Source organism: Cyanistes caeruleus, chromosome 15 (genome assembly GCF_971803275.1).
Source record: "Cyanistes caeruleus chromosome 15, bCyaCae1.hap1.1, whole genome shotgun sequence".
Classification (NCBI taxonomy): Eukaryota; Metazoa; Chordata; class Aves; order Passeriformes; family Paridae; genus Cyanistes; species Cyanistes caeruleus.
In genome coordinates this window covers 15,845,651-15,870,010 of record NC_141715.1, presented here as the reverse complement: position 1 = coordinate 15,870,010, position 24,360 = coordinate 15,845,651, and the positions used below count along the sequence as shown (strand labels likewise).

At 42.2% G+C, this 24,360-nt stretch overlaps 1 protein-coding gene across 8 annotated transcripts in view; it reads right to left on the bottom strand.

The window, feature by feature from the left end:
- Positions 1 to 24,360, bottom strand: part of LOC111935707 (protocadherin alpha-C2-like) — a 90,249-nt gene that overhangs the window by 2,711 nt on the left and 63,178 nt on the right. The gene's annotated exons all lie outside the window — the stretch shown is intronic.

The window sequence follows — 24,360 nt, the reverse complement described above, 5'->3', positions numbered from 1 at the left end:
GTAAGAGGGTGTTTTTGAGGGTGTTGGGTTTTTTGGGACAGGGTTAGAAGAGTGGCCAGGGCTTGGAGCGTCAGCCTTGGTGTTATGCACATCCAGGTGGGTATTTTAGCAGACCAGCCTGTGATGGATGTGTCCAGGAATCCTCATGCAGGGAAAGAAGGGAGAGTGTCAAGAGGGTGGAATGGAGCCAGGCTCTGCTTGGTGGTGCCGAGCAACAGGACAAGAGGTGACAGGAATGGATGTCCAGGAAGTTCCACCTGAACATGAGGAAGAACTTCTTTCCTGTGCAGTGACCGAGCACTGAACAGATTGCCCAGAGAGGCTGTGGGGTTCCCCTCACAGGAGATATTCCAGAACCATCTGGATGCAATCCTGTGCTGTGTGCTCTGCTTGAACAGGGAGGTTGGACCAGATGAGCTGCTGTGGTCCCCTCCAAACCTGGGAGAGCTTGGAATTACACAATGGTGTGTGATTCCGAGCTGGTGCATCCCAGGGAGGAAGCTGAGGCCAACCAGCACGTGTGTTTATGTGCATGGATGCAAAGTGGCTGAGCAGCAGACACAGCCCCAGAGCAAAACCAGGAGTGAAATGAATTTCCTGGGCAGATACACTGCAGGACTGCTTCCATCAGGGTGCACAATCTGGTCTCAGAAATATTCATGGTCTTCACAGAATCACAGAATGTCCTGATACTCTCTCTAGATCACAGTATTTTATACAGGCAAATAGAAAGTGAAGTTCTGTCCTAGTTTTAGGCATGCAGTATGAAGTAAGTTTTAATTTAATTTCCATTATTTTGATTAGATTGAGTTAATCAGATTGAAATGTTTGCGTATGTTGCTCTGACAAGGACGAATTTCTAGCATAATAAAATGCAACAGAATAGCTTTTCCTGTGAGAGAAAACCTTAAAGACTTGGTTGTTTTCTTTCCTTTCATACTTTGAACATTTGTTGTAATTTACATAACTCTCAGTTTTGAATAGGAACAGCGTATCTATTTTAATGTATCATCTTAAGTGTTTTAACAACTGTGATCAGGGGAAAGCTCAGTGTTTATTCTCTGATGCTAAAGCCCTCAAATCAGAGGAAAACTTTCCTACCTACACCCTAAAAGTGCAGTAACAAAACATGGGACTCCCACCCTTGTAACACTCCTAGCCACACACAAATCCTTGCAATACCACAAAAACAATTCCAACACCACTGATCCGATTAAATCTCAGCATCGTGTATCAGAGCTGTCCAGGTGAAGAGGTAAAGATATCTGGGATAAAGAAGGGGAACTGTGTTGGAAAACCATTTCAGAGGGATTCCATGTCCCTTGGAAGAGGAGTTGAGGACTGAATGGAGGAGAAGAAACTGAGAATTCCTAGGTGTCCTGCTGGTTAAAGAGGGCAGGAGGAGAACACAAAGGAGACAATGTAGAGAGAGATCCCCAATGTTTTTCCAGAAAACATCTGGTGCTGGCTGCTCTGTACCCCTGCAGCTGCAATGAAGAAAGCTGTATTAACTTCAGCAGCTCCTATATTTCTTAATCTTTAATGGTTTTTCATCTTCTGTTAAGTTGTTCGTACAATTTTTTATTTTATGAAATAAATGGTGTGTGGTGCATGCAGACATAAGGCTCTCCTTTTAGGCTCAAAAGCTGAAAAGACATATTTTGCTGCTTGACAACCTTCCTGCTGCCTGGCAGCAAACCTAACCAGGCTGGGAAGCAGAATTCCTTTTTTAAGCTTTTCCGTAGTGATGCAGCAGGCCCATGTTACAAAGCCCAAGAAATGTGTACACAAAACACATCAGAACCATCCCTGAACTCATCTGTGTAAGAGGTTTGGCACATGAAACCCTTGGCATCTCTGAACCTCCACATGACATAACTGCTTTTACAGTGAGATATTTAATCAAGAGCTAGAAGACACTGTACACTTCTTTTCCCCTTAAGATTGTATTTAATGATGAAGAAGCTTTGAGTTTATGTTCTTTCCAGGAACTGCTGATGTTGTTTTAGTGACCTTAACCTCTCGAGTCTCAAATAGCTTTTCTGAAGTTATTATTGATGTAAAAGTTCCTCTATTTTATAAGTTGTATCTTTTATGTAAATTTCCTATGGTCTTAACTATTGGCTTCAGACTTTTTATGTATTTCCTGTAAGTAACAACAATGTCCTAGAAAGTCCTTGCATAATAAATGCATTAATATAAACCAGCTTTCATTTCTGCTTAATAAATTGTTTAGTTCAGGTACCTTTTATATCTCTTTTGTTTCTCTAAGGTGATAAATAACAAAGGTGAAAAATGTGTGCCTTGGGTTTTTTCCAAATTATTAATCAATTGTCTTTCTACTGCAATACAAAAATGTGAGCTTTCATATTGCACACAATAAATTAAGCCCTATTTGACAAATAAGTCCTCTCTTTTTTCCAACAAGCCCACACATATAGATTCCAAACATTGGCCCAGACCCAATGATCTTTTTCTGTTCCTGGCATGAAAAAGACAGCTGAAGGTGACCTCAAATCAAGTTTGACCCGCCCTTGCTCTGGCTGGGGAGAGCCCTGTAGCAGAGAACAGTAGAAAAGTTACTTTGAAGAGTACAGGGTGAGAACACCCTGTGGGCTGCAGGGCCACCACAGCACAGCTGGAACTGCAGTGCATGGCTGTGCCATGCTGATGTCAGCATAGAAACGTAAAATGATAGAATGGCCTGCGTTGGAAGGGACCCCAAATATCACCCAGTTCCCTGCTATGGGCAGGGGCAGCTTCCACTATCCCAGGTGGCTCCAAGTCCCATCCAACCTGGCTTCAAATACTTCCAGGGATGAGGCAACCACAGCTTCTTTGGGCAACTTGTGCCAGGGCCTCACCACATTTACCTTATATTCTTTGTAATATCTAATCTAAATCTACTCTCTGATGACCTGAAACCATTCCCCTTGTGCTGTCACTCCAGGCCCTTCTAAATATTCTCTCTCCATCTTTCTTGTGCACTCTCTTCAGGTGCTGGAAGAGGCAGTTAGGTCACCCTGAAACTTCTCCAGGCTGAGCAATCCCAATTCTCTCAGCCTTTACTGAGAGATGCTCCAGCCCTCTGATCAACTTACTAGGCTGAACACAGGACATGGGACAATGACAGTGACTTTATGTTATCCATTTTACCACATAAATACAGTAATGTGAAGAATTCAGGGTATCCCTGAGGTGAAGAATCTCCTGCATGAAACCTCTTGCCAGACTAAAGGGGTGCACATACACATCTGCACTACTGAAATTGAATTCAGAGCAGGAAACCGACCCTTTAATCTGGTTCTGATCTGGCAAATCAACTCACCAGATGAAATCAGTAACATTTGTCACAAAAACATCTGACTTCATGCATCCAAACACAACAAACCCATCACATCTACCCTGGAATCAGGATTCTGTCAGACTATGGGGGTTTGCTTGCACTTATGTCTGGTTTTGTCCCAGCTCCTGAATATATTTGTTGTCCATACAAACTAAGCATTTTTATACTCCTTAATACTCAGTAAGCCAAAGGAAACTCATTATCCTTACTGCATACAAGAAAACAGAGACATCTAATGAGTTAATAGCCATCATTTCCTACAAGTGGGGCTTGTCAGTCCTCAGGAAATTTCTCTTCTGCGTGATTTACCTGAAAACATGTGTGTTTATCTGTATTGGCAGGCTGGAAGGTCACAGTTCAGCTGTACTAACAAAATCTATGTTTAGGCATTTCAGATCAAGGATAAATGTCATTTACTACCTAGTTTCCAAGGCTTCCTTAAACATCTGTTTCTTATCAGCAGGGATTCAAGAACAAAAGCTTTCTACTTATGTGTCATTTTACATTTAATGGGATTAGTTGTACTTCTCTTGCATATTTTCTGGATCTTTAATTGAATGTTTTAAATTTGTTTACTAAACTTAGAGGAAAATCTAAATAAAACAAACCCCCTGGTTGTATTTATATCACTTACTTTAAGATATTACACTTCTTCCTACAGCTAGAGAGGGGAGGTTGCCAGAGTCATACATAAAAGCCTGTCTGGTCATTTCCTGGGGTAATTTATGGGATTACTTTGGACCTTTTCTTTTATTCTCAAGGAATATTTCAGATTTCATGTTCAATGACCAAATAATTAAATTTTTAAATGCTTGCATGCAGCAGAACCCAAAATCTAGGCTGCACCTGCAGGTCCTGATGCTTCTTTGCCTGTGTGTCTGCAAGCTAAAACAGGAGATGAACTTTTCACCCCATCCCTTTCCTACTCTCACCGAAATACAAATGTCTCAGTAGACTTTAAATGGAACCCAGAGTAGCAGACACTCTGCAGTTGAGTAGGTCACATATTTAGCTGGCATGAAAGGACTTCTAGGCTGTCTTTCAAAGTACTTTTTTCTTCCATCCCGTGACTGCTGTCTGAAGTGTGCAGGCAGACTTACACCGAAAAAACCTCCATATCCTCAAATCACCTGTCTGAAAGCTGCAGGGAATAGGGGATGGTGCAGAGCTAATGTTTTTTTCTCTTCCAGAGGCATTTAATGGTCATGTATTGTAGCCCTCTGCCTCTCACAGGGCTTGAAAAACATAAAAACCCTGGTCAACAGGCACTGGTTCAACCATCCCTAATTGCTCTGAAATACCTGATTTCCTACACAATGTCAGATATCGAGGGTCATGTCTGCCCAGAGGAGCTGAGGTGCCCCTGGATCCCTGCAAGTGTCCAAGGCCAGGCTGGATGGGGCTTGGAGCACCCTGGGATAGTGGAAGCTGTCCCTGCCCAGGGCAGGGGGTTGGAACTGAATGAGCTTTAAGTTCCCTTCCAACCCAAACCATTTCAGGACTCTGTGTGGATATCACCAAGATTCCAGAAAGGGAGCAGGCTGCAGGTGAGCTGTGTCCCCTCACTGATCCTCTCCTGCACATTCCAGGCAGTCCTGCTCCCAGCAAACAGGTTTTTCAGAGGTACCCATGCCCTGTGCAAGAAGCTCAGATACCTACAAGGAACTTAACATTTAACCTGGAGTAACTGTAGGTACCTACATTTATTTTTCTCAGAGTGTTAAACACCCCCTTTCCTAAATCTAGCCACCAGAAATGTAGGCATCCAATCTACCACATCTGATTGAATCCATGCTGTGGTCTATAAACAGATAGGCACCCTCAGAAGGCAGTTCAAGCCACCTGGTTTAAATGCTTGGTTTAAGAGGTATTTAATTTGAGACCTTATCACTCTTTTTGGAGACTTGATTGCTTTCTACAACTCCCTGACAGGTGATTGTGGCCAGGTGGGGACCAGCTTCTTCTCTTTGGCAGGACAAGAGGATGTGGCCTCAAGCTGCACCAGGAGAGATCCAGGTTGGATATTAGGAAGAATTTCTTCACAGAAAGGGTTGTCAAGTATTGGGAGGAGCTGCTCAGAGAGGTGGTGGAGTCACCATCCCTGGTGGTGTCCAAGAAGTGACTGGACATGGCACTCAGTGCTGTGGTCTGGTTGACAAGGTGGTGATCAGTCAGAGGCTGGACTTGATAATCTTGGAGGTGTTATCCAACCTAAATGATTCTGTTAAAAAAAAATCCAAATTTTCTTTGTTCCTTTCCTCTCTCTGCTGGAGACAGCTAACTTTTGAGTAGCTAGTGAAAAAGGAGCTGAATTTTACCCTCAGGAGCCAGGTAAGCAGCACGAGGGCTCAGCAGGTGTTGCACTAATGACCATGCCGGAGTATTTCGGAAAAAAGAAGAAGTTTGAAACTAATCTCTTTAACGGTAGCAGCCACAAAAAATTCAGTCCAAGTGTTTGCAACTTCCTCAGCCCTAATCCTTTCATGGGATTTTCACTTAGGTAGGCATTGGCATCTTCTGTCCAAAAATGCTTGAGAGAGCACAGCCATGTTTTAAGGTTGCCCCATTTCCACCCCTTAAAAAGCCACATTTTGGATGTGACAGCAATGACACCAGCACAGCTCAGAACCTTGGGTGCAGAGCTCCAAAGTACAGGTCTGTCACTGAGATTTAAGGTGCTGTCTTTTCAGATGTGGAATTTTTGCAAATACACTCAATTGAAAGGCCTGGCTTCCATCAGCTTGTAAAACCATCCAAGCTGAAAGGTAATGCTGAGCGATGGGTACAAACAGTCTGAAATTGAGATGTCTCATAAATTTGGGGCAAAATGTCTGCTCACAGAACATATCATCACTCAGCCCAGGAATCAATATCCCATCAGGTCTGGGCCATCCCATCAGGCTTGCAGTTTGTATCTCCCTGACATTTTTCTCGCTTTTGGGGAGGCACATGGTTTTTCCCTGCTCCTGCATAGCCCCACAGCTCCAATCTGGTGTTTACTGAGAACAGGTGGTGCTCACTTCCCATAAAGAGAGCTGCCCATATATCCTGAGTGTCAGGAACATCCCCTCTACCTCCTATGCCTCTGCTGCTTTCTTAAAGGACCTTTGTCAGAAGAGGGCTAACTCATGTTAGAACAGATGTGCCCCTGCTCGAGGGGGAGAAGAGGAAAGCATTTCTGTGCAGCTCTGTCTCCCTGCAGAGACATCTTTGGCTGTGTGACATGCTCAGCCAAGACAGCAGCTTGTTTTCACTCTGTTCCACCCCTCCCCACTCACCACTTTGTCCCTGTCTTTAAAAATTTTGTAGCTCATGGAAGCAGAAAAGAATTCAGATAAAAGCTTTCAATCGAAACTTCTATTAATATTAAATTTAAAGGAAATATTTTTCAATGTTCTTTTTCTAGAACATGGGGGCTAAAACCACTGTGAGACTCAGAACACCCCATCATTAATCACAGCCCCTTCTGTCCACAGGTCAAAGTAGCAAAACACATTAATTAAATGAATTTGTTTAAAACTGAGATCAGGCAATAAGCAGGAAGCAAATTGCAGGGAAAGCCAGTCATTAACCTGATTTCTCCTTTCCCTGCCTCCTCCGCTGATGCTGATGCTGTACTGACTGCAGCTTCTGCCTCTGGCAGGCTTAATGAATATTCACCATGATAAAGAGTCTGAAACAGCACATCCAAGGCAAACAGCGTGCACTGAAAAACCCTCTCTGTGTCATTTGGAGGATCTCTGCAGACATTCTGGCTTCACTGATCATCCCTAAGCCTTTTTGGGATTAAAAAGCCCATTTAATCTTTTTTTTTTTTCTGAAAAACAAAAAAAACCCAAAAAACTCAAACCCACAAAAAAAAAGAAAGCAAATGAAAATCCATCATCAGCATGATAAAATGACAGAAATAGAACTGAAAGACAGAAAAGCTATTCAATCAGAACAAAACTGAACCAGTTTAACTTTGCCAAGCAACCCCAACCATCCCTAATGACTTTGTCAAATCAGAATTTTTGCATTAAATTTTTGTATTAAACAAAAACCCAAATAATTCTGACTCTCTGCCCTCCCATCTCTTTGACCTGTTCTGCATTAATGATTCCAGAGGAACGAACAAAATGGAAACTTCTCCCCACCAGGAGCCTGTAGCTTTAATCCAGTGCTTGGGTTTAAAGTCAGTATCATTAAACAGGGTAATTATAGCCCACATGTTGTGGGAGATTTGTAACCCCCCACTGCTCCAACATCCAGGCACAAGGCACAGAGGTCACTTCCAGCTCACTCTCAGGTTACTGTCCACACTGACACTGACAATTAATTTAAATAGAGATTGTTTATTATTAAAGAAAAGCCACTCTTACATGGCTCTGTTAAAGGAATTGTCTCAGCTATCAGATATCTTCAGCATATTCTGAGATATGTGAAAGCATAATTTGATTTGTTTGCTAGCACAGCCCTGGGTAAATGGCTCCTTGCAGCTGCTGAAGGAGCAAACAGAGCTTGGGGTCTGCAGCTCCTCTCACTCTTCTTTGGCTAAAAGAGGCTTTTCTTCCCATAAAAATATCAATTTTTTCAGGTTATATCCTTCTACTGCTGCACTTGTGCTCAGTCCAGCTCCCATAGGTAGAATTTTAACTCTTCCCTCCCCAAACTGAGGGTTGATTAAGTCTCATCCCTGAGACTGCCTGTGCACACATCCAGGATGCTCCTTATCATCCTTTTAGCTCTAATGGAATGTTAGACCTGGGGAGATGCAGCATTGAATGTTTGTGTTGCATGAAGAGGTGATTAGAGAGACATTAGTCCTGCAATATAAGAAAAAATATTTTGGGGGTTATTTCCCCACATCTGCAGGCTCACAGTGTCTGTTTTTAAGAGTTCATAGCTGAAAACAGACACCCCCATCCCCCCCAAAAAAATCCAAACCAAACAAACAAACAAACAAAAAAAACCCTAATTATTTGCATTTTATAAATGTGTTTTCAGTAAAATGTGGGCAGTTACAGCACCAGCCATTCTGCCCTTGTTTTAATGCAAACAGTAAGGTAAAGAGTAGTGAATAGGGCAGGAAAATTAAAATTGGAGCTGGGGGATCTGCTCTGCCCTTCATTATCGGGGAAGGGTGTGGGCAGTGAGGAAAATGTTCCCCTGGAGACTGTGGGTACCACAAAGAAAAGGTTTTTCTTTGTTTTCGTGTCAAACAAGGTGCTATGTAGCCTAAATGCCCTAATTAAATGTCCTTAAATGCCCTAAACTGAGTGACTGGAGCAGCAAGGAGCTACCCAAACCTCTGCTGAAGGCTGATTTTAGGAGTGCTTGGTAACAGTTTCCAGAAAGGTGGACTTTGAGCCAGATCTTCAAAAATTTCTGAGCTTTGTAGCTGACATCTTTTGTGTGTGACCAGGAGTGGAGATGGCACTGTAACCATTTTCAGGAGGCTGTTGCTGTGGGTGGGGTTTGCCTCTGTTATATAAGGACATGAAATATTGTAAAGAGAGCAAAAGTCACTGCAGAAGACAAATCCCTGAATGGCAGGAGGACAGAACATGTCTGTGCACTGCTTAATCTATATCATAGAAAGCCAATTCTGGTTCCTGTCTCCTGTCAAATTTAAAATAAAAAATATAATTTTATTCTAACACACAAGCCCTTTTATGTGAGAGACAACAGGCTCACAGAGCATCACAGATCCTGCTGGGAAGGTGAAAAGGAGGAAGCATTTCCTGGCTGCTGCTGCTGGAGCCTGTAACAGTGCCCTGCAGCCAGCCAGCCCCCGCCTCCCCTTGCTCTCTGCTGGATGAGCTGTTGAACTGAAGCCAAAGCACAGATGTGTGTTCTTTCCAGGCATCTCCTGCCACTGGAGGCCACTCTGCTTCTGTGGGGTGATACAGGATCCACCTGGGCTCCTGTCTACAGCCACCTTCTCCCTCAGTGCTCGTCTCAAAGCCTGGCTGTGATTGATCCCCAAAGAAGGAAAGTTTCAGGTTAATTAAAAGGAAGACAGGATTAAGTGTTCTCGTATTGGATTTCTATTTACAAGGGCCTGGAGTGGCAGGACAAGGGGAATGGCTTCAAACTGACAGAGAATAGGTTTAGATTAGATATAAAGAAAAAAATCCTTTACTGTGAGGGTGGTGATGCCCTAACACAGAGTGCCCAGAGCAGCTCTGGCTGCCCCTGGATCCTGGAAGTGCCCAAGGCCGGGCTGGATGGAGCTCTGAACAGCCTGGGATAGTGGGAGATGTCCCTGCCCATGGCAGGGGGGTGGAAAAAAGATCTTTAAGGTCCTATTCAAGCCAGGCCATTCCATCATTCTGTGATTCTATGTTTTCCTGGAAAGTCTGGCTTTGTTTGTGTCCATCTTGGAGAGTGAACACTGCTAAGAGAATTGACTTCAATTCAGTCACTCCCTCCTGCTTCCCCTCAACAAAACTTCATCAATTACCAGTTTCTACAGCTCTGAAAACCTTCCTCAGGTGCCCTTACCTGAGCACAGTGCAGTTTACTGCAGGTGCACAAATAGCAGAGTCCAGCACAGCTCCCAAAACCAAGTGGGGTAGGCAAGAGAGAATCCCCACTGTTTAACCGAGCACAATTAATGGAAAGACAGTAACTATGGAAACTTGAAGCATCAATTTTAGCCTTGAAAGGCAGAATCTAATTTTAACCAGCTAATTGGGTGCTTGAAGTGGTAGTGAAAGAAAAAGGGACACATTTTTGTCAGTGCTCTTAGAGGCATCTGTTTTAAACATGAATGAATGTGTGAGCTTCACCATTTAGAGAGGACAGGATAGTAATAGACCATGAGAAATGGTCTTAGAGGTAATTTTTTCTTTCTTTCTTCACCATCTATGTTTAGCTTACAGACTTCAACCATTTCTCTTGGGCTCTCACCCCAGCAGCCCCAACCACTGCAATCTCCAGGCCAGATGATTACAGGGTGAAGCTTTCTGCTTGGATGTTCTTTAAAAAAACCCCAAACACGCAAAGATTAAGACAGTGGGAAATGCAGTTCCTTGTCTCTCAGAGGCTGGAGATGGCTCTGGACCTCAGAGCTGGCACCTGCTCCCTGGCTCCCTCTGCCTCTGATCTCAAATGAAGGAATAATTTCACCAGTATGTTATAGATGAAACCTGAAACTGGCCTTTTCTCTATCTATGAAGGGGAAGAAAGGGTAATTTTAATGTTTAATTTAGTTTGCTTTTCTTATCCCCAACTGATTTCTTAATATTAGAAGTAAACTATACCATACAGGTACATAAAATTAATTTAGACCTACAAAATCCTTTAGCTGACCTACTTTGACTAGTTTATGACTAAACCTCTGCAAACTTCTCCTCCTCTGAAAGCCAATTAACAAAATACTAACCAGTGTCTATTTTGATTCTCTCCAACGTGGCTGTTAGCCAACAACCTGCCCTAAAAGACATCTGTCACTGTAATACCTTCCACAAAATGGGGCTGCAAAACTGAAGACAGCAAAGGCCTCAAAACAGACTCTGGCAGTCACAGCACTCTTTCCCTTCCACAATATATATGTCACATTAGCAGCTTCCTCTCATCTCCTGTTAGGATCACATCCCATTATTATCCCTTTTTACTGATATGGGATGAATGGAGCTAATAATATTCTGCATCAGTTAAAAAGGAATCTTAATTAAATGTGATGAGTAAGTGCTAATACAATATGATAAGCCCCCTGGATAAGCACGCTACATAATTTCTCTCTTTTTCAGAATCCTTTAAACATTCTTGGAGAAGAAAATGGAGGTGACCTTGCAAAGCCTCCCCACATCCCTTCCCCAACTGCAGAAATAGTTTTGCTCTTTCAAGTGTTGGCAAGGCCCTCATTTGGAGGATTTTTTCTCAGGTTCTAGGTAAATCCAGGTGTTATGACCATTGAGAGTCATCTGAGCCTTTCAGTGTTTAAAGCAGATTTTTTGGTGTTGATGAGATGAACCTGCCTGGCTGCTCTGGAAGTTTGGATCTACTGGATCATGGAGCCAAACCTTCTGTTTGTGCTCTGCTGCAGCTGAAAGTGTCACCTCAAAACTGAGCCATATTAGGTGAATTAGGTTTTCAAAAGGTTTTTATAGGTGTAATTCTGCATGCAGATCTATCAAATATCAAACCCCAGCTCTGGATGGTTGTTAAAATCCCATTTAAATGTATTTATGAACCTCCTAACTCGGTCAGTGCTTTATTCTACTTGGTCACTCAAGCTGAAATCACAAATTGCTAAGTGATGTGCTGTACAGGCCACGTAATACTGAAACAAAATAAACTTAACAAGAAGATAACTTGAGGGGGGATAATACACAGCTAGGGAATATTAAGATATGTTTACCTAAGTAAAGCTGAATTTGGCAGTTGCTCAAAATGGACGGCAGCACATTGCAAAAGGCACTTTAACACCTGCAGCTGCCTTTGTGAATTGTCTCTTAGACCACACCTTCTTAAATATTCATCAGATGGTATTAATTCTGGGAGGCTCTTTGAAGTCTAACATATAAAATTGGGTAGAGCTATCTCACTTGATCTATATACTATATATATAGTATATATATCTATATAATATAACCATTTCAGAATAGACCACTCATACTCCCAGTGTAAGAGTTAGTAAATTATATGCTTTGCATTTCAATATTTTGATTTTAGTTTTACAGCCCCAGTCATGCTTTAAGCCAAAAATTGTTCCCTCAGTGGAACAATTGGAGAAATGGCTCAGACTTATGAGCCACATAAAATGATGCTTTGTTATTATTTTTAATTATTATTTCTTATTATTTTTAATTATACTCAGGAACTGCTCATTTGTTAATGAACTCTCTTTTAAGAAAGGCTCAAATAGTTGTAGTAAAACATCCAAAAATGTATTTATTTAATATTCCTGCCATTTCATTTTTCTGAAGGAAATATGAAAAACGGAAGAACTGACTGGAAATGAACAGGAAGATCAAATCTGGGAAATTAATTATTACACAGAGATTGTAATGGATGTAAAATGGGTATGAGCAAAGAAGGGGAAATTAACTTTGTTTCCACATTATAGCTTAATGGAGGCTGACTTCAGAAAAAAATCCTACTCTGGTTAAATTGGAGAAAATTTCATTTACTTGTGATCCCTTTAAATGAATAAGCAGGGAAAAAATCAAGGACAGACTGTATCTGGATTGATAGCACAGTTATTTTCCTTCCAGGAAATATGTCATATGCTCAGGTAACTAGGACAAGCTGTCAAAGAATAGAAACATTTAAAAGATCTTAGTGTTCATAAAGGCTAAAAGGTGATGTTATTGCTTCTTGAATCCTTCACTTCAAAAGGAATTTTAATTTGCCATCTGGTGGAATCCACATGTAGAATATTTTAAAACTATTTTAACACTGAATTAAACTTTATAGTCATTCTACTGTTGTAATTGTGTGTATTAAACATGTCCATGTTAATAGAAAACTGGGTCATTTGTTTTGAGTTTCTGCAATTCTTGAGGTGGTGACTGGCTTTGAAATTTTACATATCGGAATTTACTTTCCCAGCATCTTTTTCAGTCCCACCACTACCAGGTCACATCATGGAGGAAAGTGCTTCTCACATTATCAGCTCTGTATCTGGAAGCAGCTGAGTGGGTGCTGTCACAGAATTTTTAGGATTGGAAGGGACCTCTGGAGCCCATTCACTTCAACCCCCCTGCCAAGGCAGGAGCAGTGCCACAGGAACATTTCCAGGTGGGGTTGGAATGTCTGCAGAGAGGGAGATTCCCTGACCTCCATGAGCAGCCTGTTCCACTGTTCTGCCACCTTAATGTAATTAAGTTCTTCCTCATGTTGAGATGGAACCTTTCAGGGTTTAGTTTATGGCCATTACTCCTTGTCCTGTCCCTGGGCATCACTGAAGAGTCTGGCAGCATCCTCTGACACCCCTTGGAGATGTTTATGTGCATTAATGAGTTCTCCTCCCAGTCTTCTCCAGACTAAACAGGCCCAGCTTCTGCTCCAGACCCCTCATCATCTTTGTGGCCTCCCCTGGACCCTCTCCAGTGGCTCCTTGTCTCTCTTGGCCTGTGGAGTCAGGTCTCAGCTTTGGTGTATGAGTTTGCATCTCTTCACTGCAAAGGTGTGAGACCAGCATGCGTCAGAAGGGGAGCACAAAATCAAAAACGCTTCATCCTCAGACTGTGCAACCTGACAGCTCCACACAAGGGGACTTTTTTTCAGCTATTTCAATACATTCCCTCACTGGAAAGGGAAGGGATAAAGAAAATAAAAAAAAAGAGCAATTCCTGCAGTCAAATGCCAGTTGCCTGGACAGCAGCAAGAGCTGCCATTCATTAATCCTGATGTGCCTTGCCCCACTAAGCACTAGGTGTAAATGGCTGCAACCCTTAAATTGCTTCATATGCTCTCTATGATCCACAACTGCAGCACCAAACATCACTTAAACACATTCCCTTTCCACCAGACTTGAAGAAGAAATAGCTCGGGGTAGCCAGCGGAAACACAGACCATGACAACAAGGAGAAAAAAGCTCTATTTATATCCCTTCCTGCTGACACATGGAATAGCACACACTTCATTCAGGCATACACGCAGCTGCTCAGTGGCTGGAATTTCTGCAGCGGCTTGGAGGCTCGAGGAAGTGCAGTCAAAGCAGATATTCCCTGTACCGAGGAGGAGAGACAGCAAAAGGATGCTTTGAAATGCTCTGGCTGATCTAGTTCATTCTACTCACCAGGGAGGCACACAGTTTGATATTCAAAAACATGTGTGCATATTTCCTGAAAGCAGCACGAATATTTAATACCTCTTCCTGCAAAAACAAGATAATCATGCCTGCAGATCTTCCACAAGCAGCTATGGACCATTTTTGCCTCAGCAATCATCCAATTTGCATCTCTAGTGAAACAACTCAGTGAACAGGCAAACAGATTTTTATCTCTGTGCTTGAGCAGATCTGCCAGTTGCTGAAAGCTTAAAGTGTCAGACTTCAGGCAGGGACAATACCTGGAGAGAGGACAAATATTAAGGCTCAAGAGCAAAAAGCAGAGAGAGACTCCTCATCAGGAACTGTAGTGATAGGACAAAGGGGAATGGATTCAAAACTGAAATAGGGGAAATTCAGGTTACAGGACAACTTCTTCCTTGTGAGGGAGGGGAGGCCCTGGCACAGGGTGCCCAGAGAAGCTGTGGCTGCCCCTGGATCCCTGGAAGTGCCCAAGGCCAGGCTGCTTGGAGCGACCCAGGACAGTGGAAGATGTCCCTGCCCATGGCAGGGGGTGGAACAAGATGATCCTTAAGGTCCCTTCCAAGCCAAACCATTCTGTGATTCTATGCTTCTACTGATATGAACCACATAGCTTTTAGTATCTGAGAGTATCAATTAACAAAAATTAATTATGATGGCTTTACTCTCTCTTTTTTTTTTTGCAGGCGCCAGAGCTTTCCCTTGGCACACGTTTTTTAGAGATACAAACACAACTTAGAAAAAGAAGTGAGAGGGAAAGCCAACAATATGACAACAAAACAACTGTTTGCAACTAATGAAAATATTGTGTTAATTGCTCAGCTGCTCTCTTCAGGGCCTCAGACTTTCACCAAAATACACCACTGGTGCTAAGTGGGGTGGCTTCACCCTTGCTGGGGAAGCTCAGATAAACTCATTAATCCATGGACATAGCAGGAATCTTCTGTTTCTCCTTCCACCCAAAGCCTCCTGTTTGTACAAGTGTGTCTGCAACTGCACCCAAACCTGCAGAGCTTTCTTAAGGCAAAACCCACTCTTCACCCTCTATAAATAACTTAGGAATCAGTTCATTCTCCTCCCAAACATCCTTCCCACTCCTGCCCGCAGCTTTGATTTCATGCTTGTCTTCAGAAGCCAGAGTGAATCACCCATTTCCTGCCTCCTAATCCTCACTCCATCACAAAACTCTGCAGGTTTTCTGCTGCTCCTCCAGGTAATTCTGTGTTGGGCTCAGTAAGAAAAGCTACATTAAGACAGAAAAATGCTGAGCAGGTGGCACTACCATAGTCTAACACACAGAGAAAGGAATCAAGCTTGTTCCCTCGTGGCTGTTGCATTTTAAACACAATTAAATAATGAAAGAGTATAAATTACATCCTGGATTTTCTCACGTAGTTTTTCTCTCCCCATGTGGGGTAGAAAACTCCATGTGGGATTTTAGTGTCTCCAGTCTTTGCAATGTGGAATTATGTCATACCCATTCAAACTTGACAGGTCACTTTATTTAAATATCACTAGTTTTGTGAGAATCTCAGGTTCCACATGGGAATAAAGAAATCCCAAACCTTAAAAAAGTGAATTTTGGCTGTTAATATACCAGAAAACAAAAGGAAGTCACTTGAGGCTTAAGTTCTGAATGTTTGGGCTTGGCAGCATAGGACTGACCCAATGCAATTTCATGGTCTGTTTATCCATCCCGTTCTCTACAGCACCATGCTTTTAATAACAGGTGCTTTCCCTTGCCCAGGCATCTGTGACAAACAGAACATGCTGCAGAGAAAGGAATTGCCTTCATAAATCGAATTCCAGTCAATGAAGAGCTCGTGTCTGAGAATCACAGAAGTGCGTAATCAATAATCATGGTCTGCAAGACAGAAAAATATCTTCTGATGGCTTCCTTCAAAGCTGTGCACCAGATTCTGGATTCTTTTTCAGTATTTCAGGATTATGCAGCTTCCCTAAAGGCTGTGTGGACCAGCACTGTTATCCTGCATAACTCTATCTGGCACTTGACCTGAATATGTTTCTCCCGATTAGGCAGTGACATTCTCATCTGGTAACTCTGTTTGTACATTCAAATTGTTGTCTCAGCATAAAGGTGTACAGGAGTTATTCTGAAAACCCAGATGTGTGACACTGTCTGTATTTCAAAAACTTTAGTTATTAGCATGATTTGGAATCTTTCACTTCCAGATTCCAGAATCTGCTGCTCCTTATTTCTCCCTGCACACGTGTTAGGAAGTGATGAGTCTCTGTCAAGTGGTGGTGCCAACCTCAGCAGAGAAAGACAGATTTATTAACACCTAAATAAGCATTAGCCAGTGGCTGCTAGCCTGGATTCTTCAGGTTCACAGATAAAGCAGATCTGCAAAGGAGTTAGAATTTCTGCCCAGCACCTCTTTTGTGTGCAGCAAACAGACCTCACTGCAGGGTGCAGCAATTTGTTCCCTTTCACAAATACTAAATTGACCTCTACACCCAAAAATTCCACCTGCTTTAATTCATGTTGTATATTTGTCCTACTTGCCATGAGAATTGCACAGTCTCAGATCCCATCTTCTGTATGGAAAAAAACCAACCTGTAACAGCTGCCACTTTGCAGATCAAATAAAGGCCATTCAAACCAAAATCATCCCTTGTCTCCTCAGTTCCCCTGGGAAAGCAGGAATTTGTGTACAGACCAGAAAGCCAAAAACTCAGCATATGGCAGCTCTGCTCCACAAGAACAATTATTTGCCAGTTCCTAGAGTAATACACTGAATATCTGAGCTGACCTTAACTATTAATCTAACACAGGATGTGAGTAGTTGTGCTTCCAAAAGTCATAAAACATTCACAAAAATTAATACCACAGAGTTAGCACAGCTCCATTTTTTACCAGTAATTACTCTGAAGTGCACAATGCCCAGTTCTCTCATTTTGTGCATGCTACATGATGGCTGCTAGAGTTTTTGAAGGCTCAAAAGCTTCTCAAGCATTACATAATCACAGAATTAAACTAAATCAAATCTATAATCTCTGTGGCTTTAGAAAAAGCTGGGCAAGGGAGGGAGGAAGAAAAAAAAATCACAACTCTAATAATGCAGAAAAAGAAATAAGTTGAATTTTTTAAAAATCAGATGATCTTTAACTACTGAGTTCTGCACATGGGGTTGGTAATAATTATTTTTCAAGGATCTTCTCTGGTATAATGCTCTGCACAGCTGAAAGGAAAGGTTACTGTCATGAACTCAAAATGGTAGAGCAAATATTTAATTACTGGTTTTTCCAGCTCCAAGGCTGTACCTCAACAGCAGAGTCCAATGCAATCTTGCCTACTTTAACCAGAATGCACCAGCATATCACCTAAATCCCAAGCAGTAGTAGCAAAGACTGATAAAATATTTGGGGAAAAAAAAAATTCTTTAGCTTTCTAAGCACTGTGTATCATTTTGGAAAGTCGCCAATTAGGCTGGGAGATTGAGCTAAAAATAAAATTTTAAAAGATACAGATAATTGGGGTCTCTAATTAAAAGTCTCCTCACCACAACCTCAACATTTTAGTTTTTTAACAGGAGCAGGTGCAGGTAAGAGGATGACTGGTCAGCCCATGTAAGGAGAGAACAATCACTTGCTTGAGCAGCCTCCCTTTCCATGGAAAGCAGTGGATCAACATTCATGGAAGATTTTCACTTGTTGCCAGGACTCCAGTTGGCTACAAACCCCCTACACCCACTTCTAGAGTATGATAGGAAGATTTTTCTCTGGGCTTCTTATCTTCCCAAATAAATGGTAATTCAGTGACATTGGGTGCTATTTAGAAGTCCAGTTGTCTGCATATATCAACATTCTATTTTTTTTTTCAAGCCCTAATGCCCTTAAGCACTTACTCCTAGAAATGCCTCCTAAGAGCTGAGGCAAAGACAGACAGATGTGTGTGACAGAACAGAGTCCTGGCACCACAGTCAGGAAATACTGCCTTGGGCAGGGCACTTTGTCTTCAGATGGTGGAAATAGCTGACATTTTTATCAATGGGTTACCAGTGATGATTCTCAGCTTACCCAGATATTTTAAAATAATTATTTAGTTGTGGATTTGCTTTCTATTTGTAATTAAGATAACACTTCCTTTTCTTCATACATTCTGTTCTTTCTACAGTGGCACTACTGCATCTGACAGCCATTGCATTTCAGCACTTTCATGAACACTGGACTGTTTTGGTTCCAGATTTCTCTTATAAACATTCTTAGAGGGGGTGGGAAAGGGAGGAAGAACACAAATGAATTCTCCCTTCTTTCTTGTGAATATGCTCAGGCAACACTGCAGCCACATGCAAGAGTGACCCCTCCTGCTGGGATAAATTCCAAATAAAGGAGTCTCATGGTTGCTGGGTTTCTTCCCCCCAGCCTGCAATTGCCCACCAGCCATAAAACATTAATACAAGATTGGGTCACGCTCTCCAATCTAGTATTGCAGCTCATCAGCACTGCTGATGATATTGCAGCTGGCAGCACAACCCATCTGAAATGGAATTGGTCATTGATCAGGCTGCCCAGATGGCAGCTGAATGCCTGGCAGCTCTTTGTGGGGAGGATATCTACTGAGGCTGGCTGGGTCTGCAAAATCATGCCATGGGTGTCATCTTCATCCTACATTTCCACATTACCAGGTGGATTCTTGTACCTGGTTTGCTTAAGACTGGATGGTTGCTGTATCCAGACTCAGTGTTTTTCCACACCCAGTATCACTGCTGGTCTTTCCCAGCAAAGGGCAAAGGTTACAGTCATGGATCTGTGTCACTGTCAGACACAAAGTGATTTACACAGACACAGCTGGAAGTGTGATGAAAGAAGAAGAACATTTATTTTGTTCTTTCGGTATTTATAGATTTTCAGCAACGACTAGGGGTTGGATAGTCAGGTTACCACTTTCTCAGCTACACTGGCTGTGAGAGACATCTGTTAAAAGGTATATCTTTAATGGAATGTATAAACACTTATGTTTATAGTTACTTTATTGAGAAAGTGGCTAGAAATGATGAAAACAATATCAAAAGGCTTGATTCTCAGGGCAACAGATCTGGGTATTTTCACTTCCAGCTGCAAAACAGCATTTCCAGTAGTGATGATAAAACTACTCCAATAACAGTGAAAAAGGAACTTGGTGAACAAAGTTCAGCTGATCTCTTTAATTACCTGCTCAAAGAAATGACACATTAAATGGAGCACATCATTTCTCTCCACCAGAAGTTGCTTGAGCTCACAAGTTGGTGTGACCAACTGGGGTGATATCATTGACACCACAGGAGACTAAAGGTCAACCAAAATCTTCTTTTTTTTCCTGATTTCCAGATTCTTACTTGTCTAACTTGTTACGGCATAGCTGTAACTCATCTGTGTTTCATCTGTAATTTCTAAACTCGATGTATCGAGTGCTGCAGTTCTATATTCTTCAAGCAGATTTCTATTCAACATTCTAGTTCATAAACACACTTCAGACCCAACAAGTTTTAAAAGAAATAATATTTTTAGGGGGTTACTATACTTCTCAAACACCTTATCAAATGCTTTATTACTTTTAGGCATAGTATCTCTTTCACTGTTTGTGTTTTACTTACTCAGATAATGAAAATCCTTATCTTTCTTTGCTTTTCATTATTTGTTGATATCAACTCTACAACATGATCAGTTCTTCTTTCTCTTTCTGCCTTGTTTTCACAAGTCTGATTCTCTACAAGCACAACAGTCCTTTGTTCTGAACATGCAGTTCCATGCCTTTAGTCTGTGGTATCCCCAGCCCCTTTTGTGCCAGTTTGAGCTCCCAGCAGCAGCTAATTGAGTTGAAAATCGAGCCTACACAATCCTCTCCAGGCAGAGCAGTTCCCTGAACCAGCTAATTTTATAGTCAGAGGAGATGTGACAGAGGACTGGAATATATGGCAAGAACTAAAAGGAAAAGCAAACCAAAAAAATCCCAAGATTTCACACAATAGCCTGGATTAGAAGAGACCTTAAAGCTCATCTCATTCCAAACCTTCCACAAGCATGGACACCTCCACTACACCAGGTTGCCCCATCCAACCTGGCCTTGAACACTTCCAGGAAGACACCTAGACAGGTAAAAGCTGACAGGGAACTACATAAAGCCATTCATTTACTAACATAACCTCCCTGAAATGCATGCAAACGTCTCCTAAAGTTGAAACACAGCTCTTTCTAAAATTTAAAATTGATTGCAAGGTAGGACTGTGGACCTCAGGACAGAAATCAGCTTCCTAATGTTTTCTTCAAACTGGTTTCTGCAGCTTCTCTCCATCCTCTACCAAGGAAGGAAAAAAAAAATGGGAGCAGCAGCAAAAATCTGTCATGCTCATGATATCTGTGTGCTACAGACTAGGGATTTGTATTTTGGTTTCCTAGCAACTCTGCAGGCCAATTCTGCAGTGATTTTATACTGAGCACCAGTTACAGGGTTGCTTCAGTTCTTCTCACAGAGAGACTTCAGAATCTTTAACTGCCTCCTTCTCTCCTTTAATGCACAAGTAAAGTGAAAATTAAGGCTGACTGGTAGATTAGTAACACCTACATTTTACTTTTACCTACATTCCATCCTCTGATGATATTTTAGTCCACATGAAAAAATGATGAAGAGCTCTTAAGCCAGAGTTTAATCAAATTGGTGAGGGGAAATGAACAAATGGAAAGGGGAATCTGCAGATTAAAATGAAGCTATCATCAAAGAAGATCAAAGCCAGAGCTGACCTCACATCACAGCTATGAAGGACCCAGATGCAGTTTCTGGAATGTCTTTTACAAAAACTTGCCATCTGTGAATGGTAAAAGGAGAAAAACCAGGCAAGAATAACGGGGTTAATTCTAGACCTTGAGGAGCACTAAGCTTTTAAAATTACATTCAGCATGTAATTTCAAGATTCATAAAAATGCACCAAGAAATAAATACTGGGAGCATCAGTATTTATGGCTGGGAATTTATTTTCCACTGAGAACAGCTCCAAAGCTGGCAGAAGTGCTCCAAGCTTTCCATCACGCTGTCTAGCCAAGTGCCTCAGAGAAGATCAGAAGTTGACCTGCATGGATTTAGCCTGCACGACCCACTGGCCTCCCTGCTGGGGCTGCCAATTAGTTTCAGTTGTGATAGTGCTTTCTGCAATGTGGCAAGTTGCCAGTGGGGAACTGGATTAAGATCACCAAATTTACTTAGCCTGTCAGCCCAGAAGCAAAGCAGTTCTCTTTTCCATGCACAGGTCTTGTGGATAGGTTCAGCTGCAATTTGAGAGCCTGTGCACCAGGATGGATTCATGGATTTACAGAAATGTGCTTTGTTCTGTCTCCAGACTCAACTGTTGAAAATAGTTTGTTTTTACTGCACCTGCACTCTTCAGAGGGAAAAGGCAGAGACCAGAGCAGTCACCAGCACTGTGGTCCTTGAGAAACTCTGTCACCTTTCTTGCCCCAAATTAAATCAGTTTAATTCAAAGCAAAAGGTGCTGTTCCTCATGGTGCTTTATTTCTCCTAACTGAAGACTGGGAATAAATGAAGTAGATAATTTGACACTAACGTTATTAATTTATTTTAATTCTTTGGTTTGCAGCTACACATGTGGGAGACTCTGCTACCTATTTAGCATAAATTTGCAGCAAGATTATTATCTACTGAGAACAGGTAATTTTCCCCATGAAGAGATGGCATTAAACTTGGTGAGCAGAGAGGACAAATCACCTGGAAACTGAATCAGCAGGGTGGTGCTGGCCTTCTCCTCCTGCTGACAGTCTGTGCCTGCTGCAGTCACAGGGTTTTGGGGAGAATTTATCCTCTACATGTGACCGAAGATATTTGACTCCAGGCATTTGGAAAGGACAGTGCTACCATGAGAGTCTGCTTGCATTGTCAGAGGTGACAACAGGAGCAGTCTGAAATGGCATGGTCTGAAGGGTGTGAATAACTCAGCTGCTGTAGTTATTAATTATGACCACTTAACACTACTATGGCTGTGCAAGTTGATTTACCACTAAAATGACATTCTCTTGCTCCTGGGAGCATACCCAAATGCAGCAAGAGACAGGGAAAAGCTGAGAGCAGGAAGGAGAATGTACTTTGTGACCACAAATCCTGAGATGTGTTTAATGGGTAGTGTTCCTCGGCAAAGAAAATTCCAGTTTGGATTTTGGTTCTTAAAAGCAAAGTTATTAGGTCTACACACAGGGTCTGAAGGAAAGCTGGGGGAGGAATTGTTTGTTCTGTATTTTTCAGTATTATGATAATACGTTTAATGTTTATTTTGCAATTTTTCACTCACTGCCTTTGGTCAAAACTTCTTTAATTTCATTCTGTTTTACAACATCCTTCCTTTAAATTCAGCTACCACATTCAAGTGATTGCATGGAAAAAAATATCAGAAAATTTAATCAGAGGAACTAAAGAAGGCTCATGGCTTTCCTGATAGTTTATAAGCGTAGTTTGTGTTCTGGATTTTCAAGTGCCTCTCAATGCATTAAAAATCTGCCTATGAAAAAACCGCTGAAATGAGTTGAAGATCAGAGTTTGCATCTTGGAAATAACTGTTTCTTTTTTTCAAGGTTTGAATAATTTAGCTAGAATAAACTATGCAAAGTCCCAGGCACTAGGCCAAGGAGGTGTGGTTACAGGATAAGAATGCTTAACCTAAGGCAAAATCCCTTGGCCAGCTCAAGTAACCACAGGGACAAACACAGAGAGGGAAGGGCAGAGGACCTCTCCTGCCCTTAATTGTCTGAGTGAGCCTAAGGAGATTAGCTGCACAATTAGGGATCTAATTAGTGCCAGTCCCAGCCAGGACAGCAGCCTGTTTTCCTTGTGCTTCAGTATTATACACCTGAGGCCTGACCTATAAATGGAGTTTGAACTCCCTTTGCAGCCCCTCAAATCCCACCTCACTCTGTGCTGCAGGACAGCACCCACACCCCAGGAGAGCCTCTGAATCCACTGGCACAGCATTTGCTTGTCTGGAAACAAATCCTGCTTTTTAAAAAACCCCTCTTCAGCACAGCCCAAGAAGAAGTCATGCAAGGCAGGCATGAGGCAGAACTGGGACGGAAACAGCAACTCATAGAAGGGCTTGGGGTGGAAGGGACCTTAAAGCTCACTTAGTTCCAACCCCTGCCATCAGCAGGGACACCTTCCACTAGCCCAGGTTGCTCCAAGCTCCATCCAGCCTGGCTTTGAACACTTCCAGGGAAGGGGCAGCCACAGCTTCTCTTGGGTCAGGTCCCAGCAGCCTCTCAGGGAAGGATTTCTTCTTAACATCCAACCTTAAACTCTTTAAATTTGAAGCCAATCCCCCTTGTCCTGTCACTCCACACCCTCATTCTTTTGAAGCACTTGTCCTGTTCCTAGTAACCAACTCAACAAAAATATTAAAAAAATTAATTTAATCATATTCAAACCACTCTCAGTCAGTTCTGTTCTAGCTCCAGTCTCCAGAGCTTTTTTGTGAGATGACCTGCTTCTGTTAACTGGTTTGTTCTGGTCACCTCTTGGTGTCTGACCCCAGCACTGCATCCAGCCTGCACCAAGTCTCCTTTGTGTTCTCTGAACCTGTTTCATCCACCTGTGCAAACAGGAGCAGCAGCCTTTTTCTCAGCATAAACACATAGGAACAATTTTCACAAGACCACAAAGGGTTTCTGGTGTGGGGTTTTTTTTCCTTCCTAAGTAACCCATTTATTTTGCTAGTTGCGTGTGCATGCTAAGAGGGGATGCTTTTAGGGATGGCTGACTGTAATTATATAAGACAAGAGCAGAGAAGCTGCATTCAGATTCATTTCCTCCACAGCCAGAGCCTTGATTTTCTGAGAATTAAATCCCCATAATGAAGGGAAAGCCTTTGTGTGCTGCTATTGCTGTTTTACATCTCCCATTACACCCTCCGAGTGCACACAAGTAATGACCGAATGATTTCAGGGTTTAGCTCTTGAAGTAAAATCAGCATGTCTAGGTCAGCATTACATAAATAGCCAGAATGTGTGCTGGAAAAACATGCACAGATTGCTTTCTCTGCCTTGTGTAGCTGTGTTGTGTTCTGGAGTCTCAACAAACCCGGGGTACAGCCAAGAGATCAGAGAGAAACATCATTACAGACTCATGGAATGGCTTGGGTTGGCAGCCCCTCTCATTCTAACCCCCCAGCCATCACCAGGGACACCTTCCACTACCCCAGGTAGCTCCAAGCTGCACCCAACCTGGCCTTGAACAGTCCTAAGGATGGGGATTCACAATTTCCCTGGCTTGTGC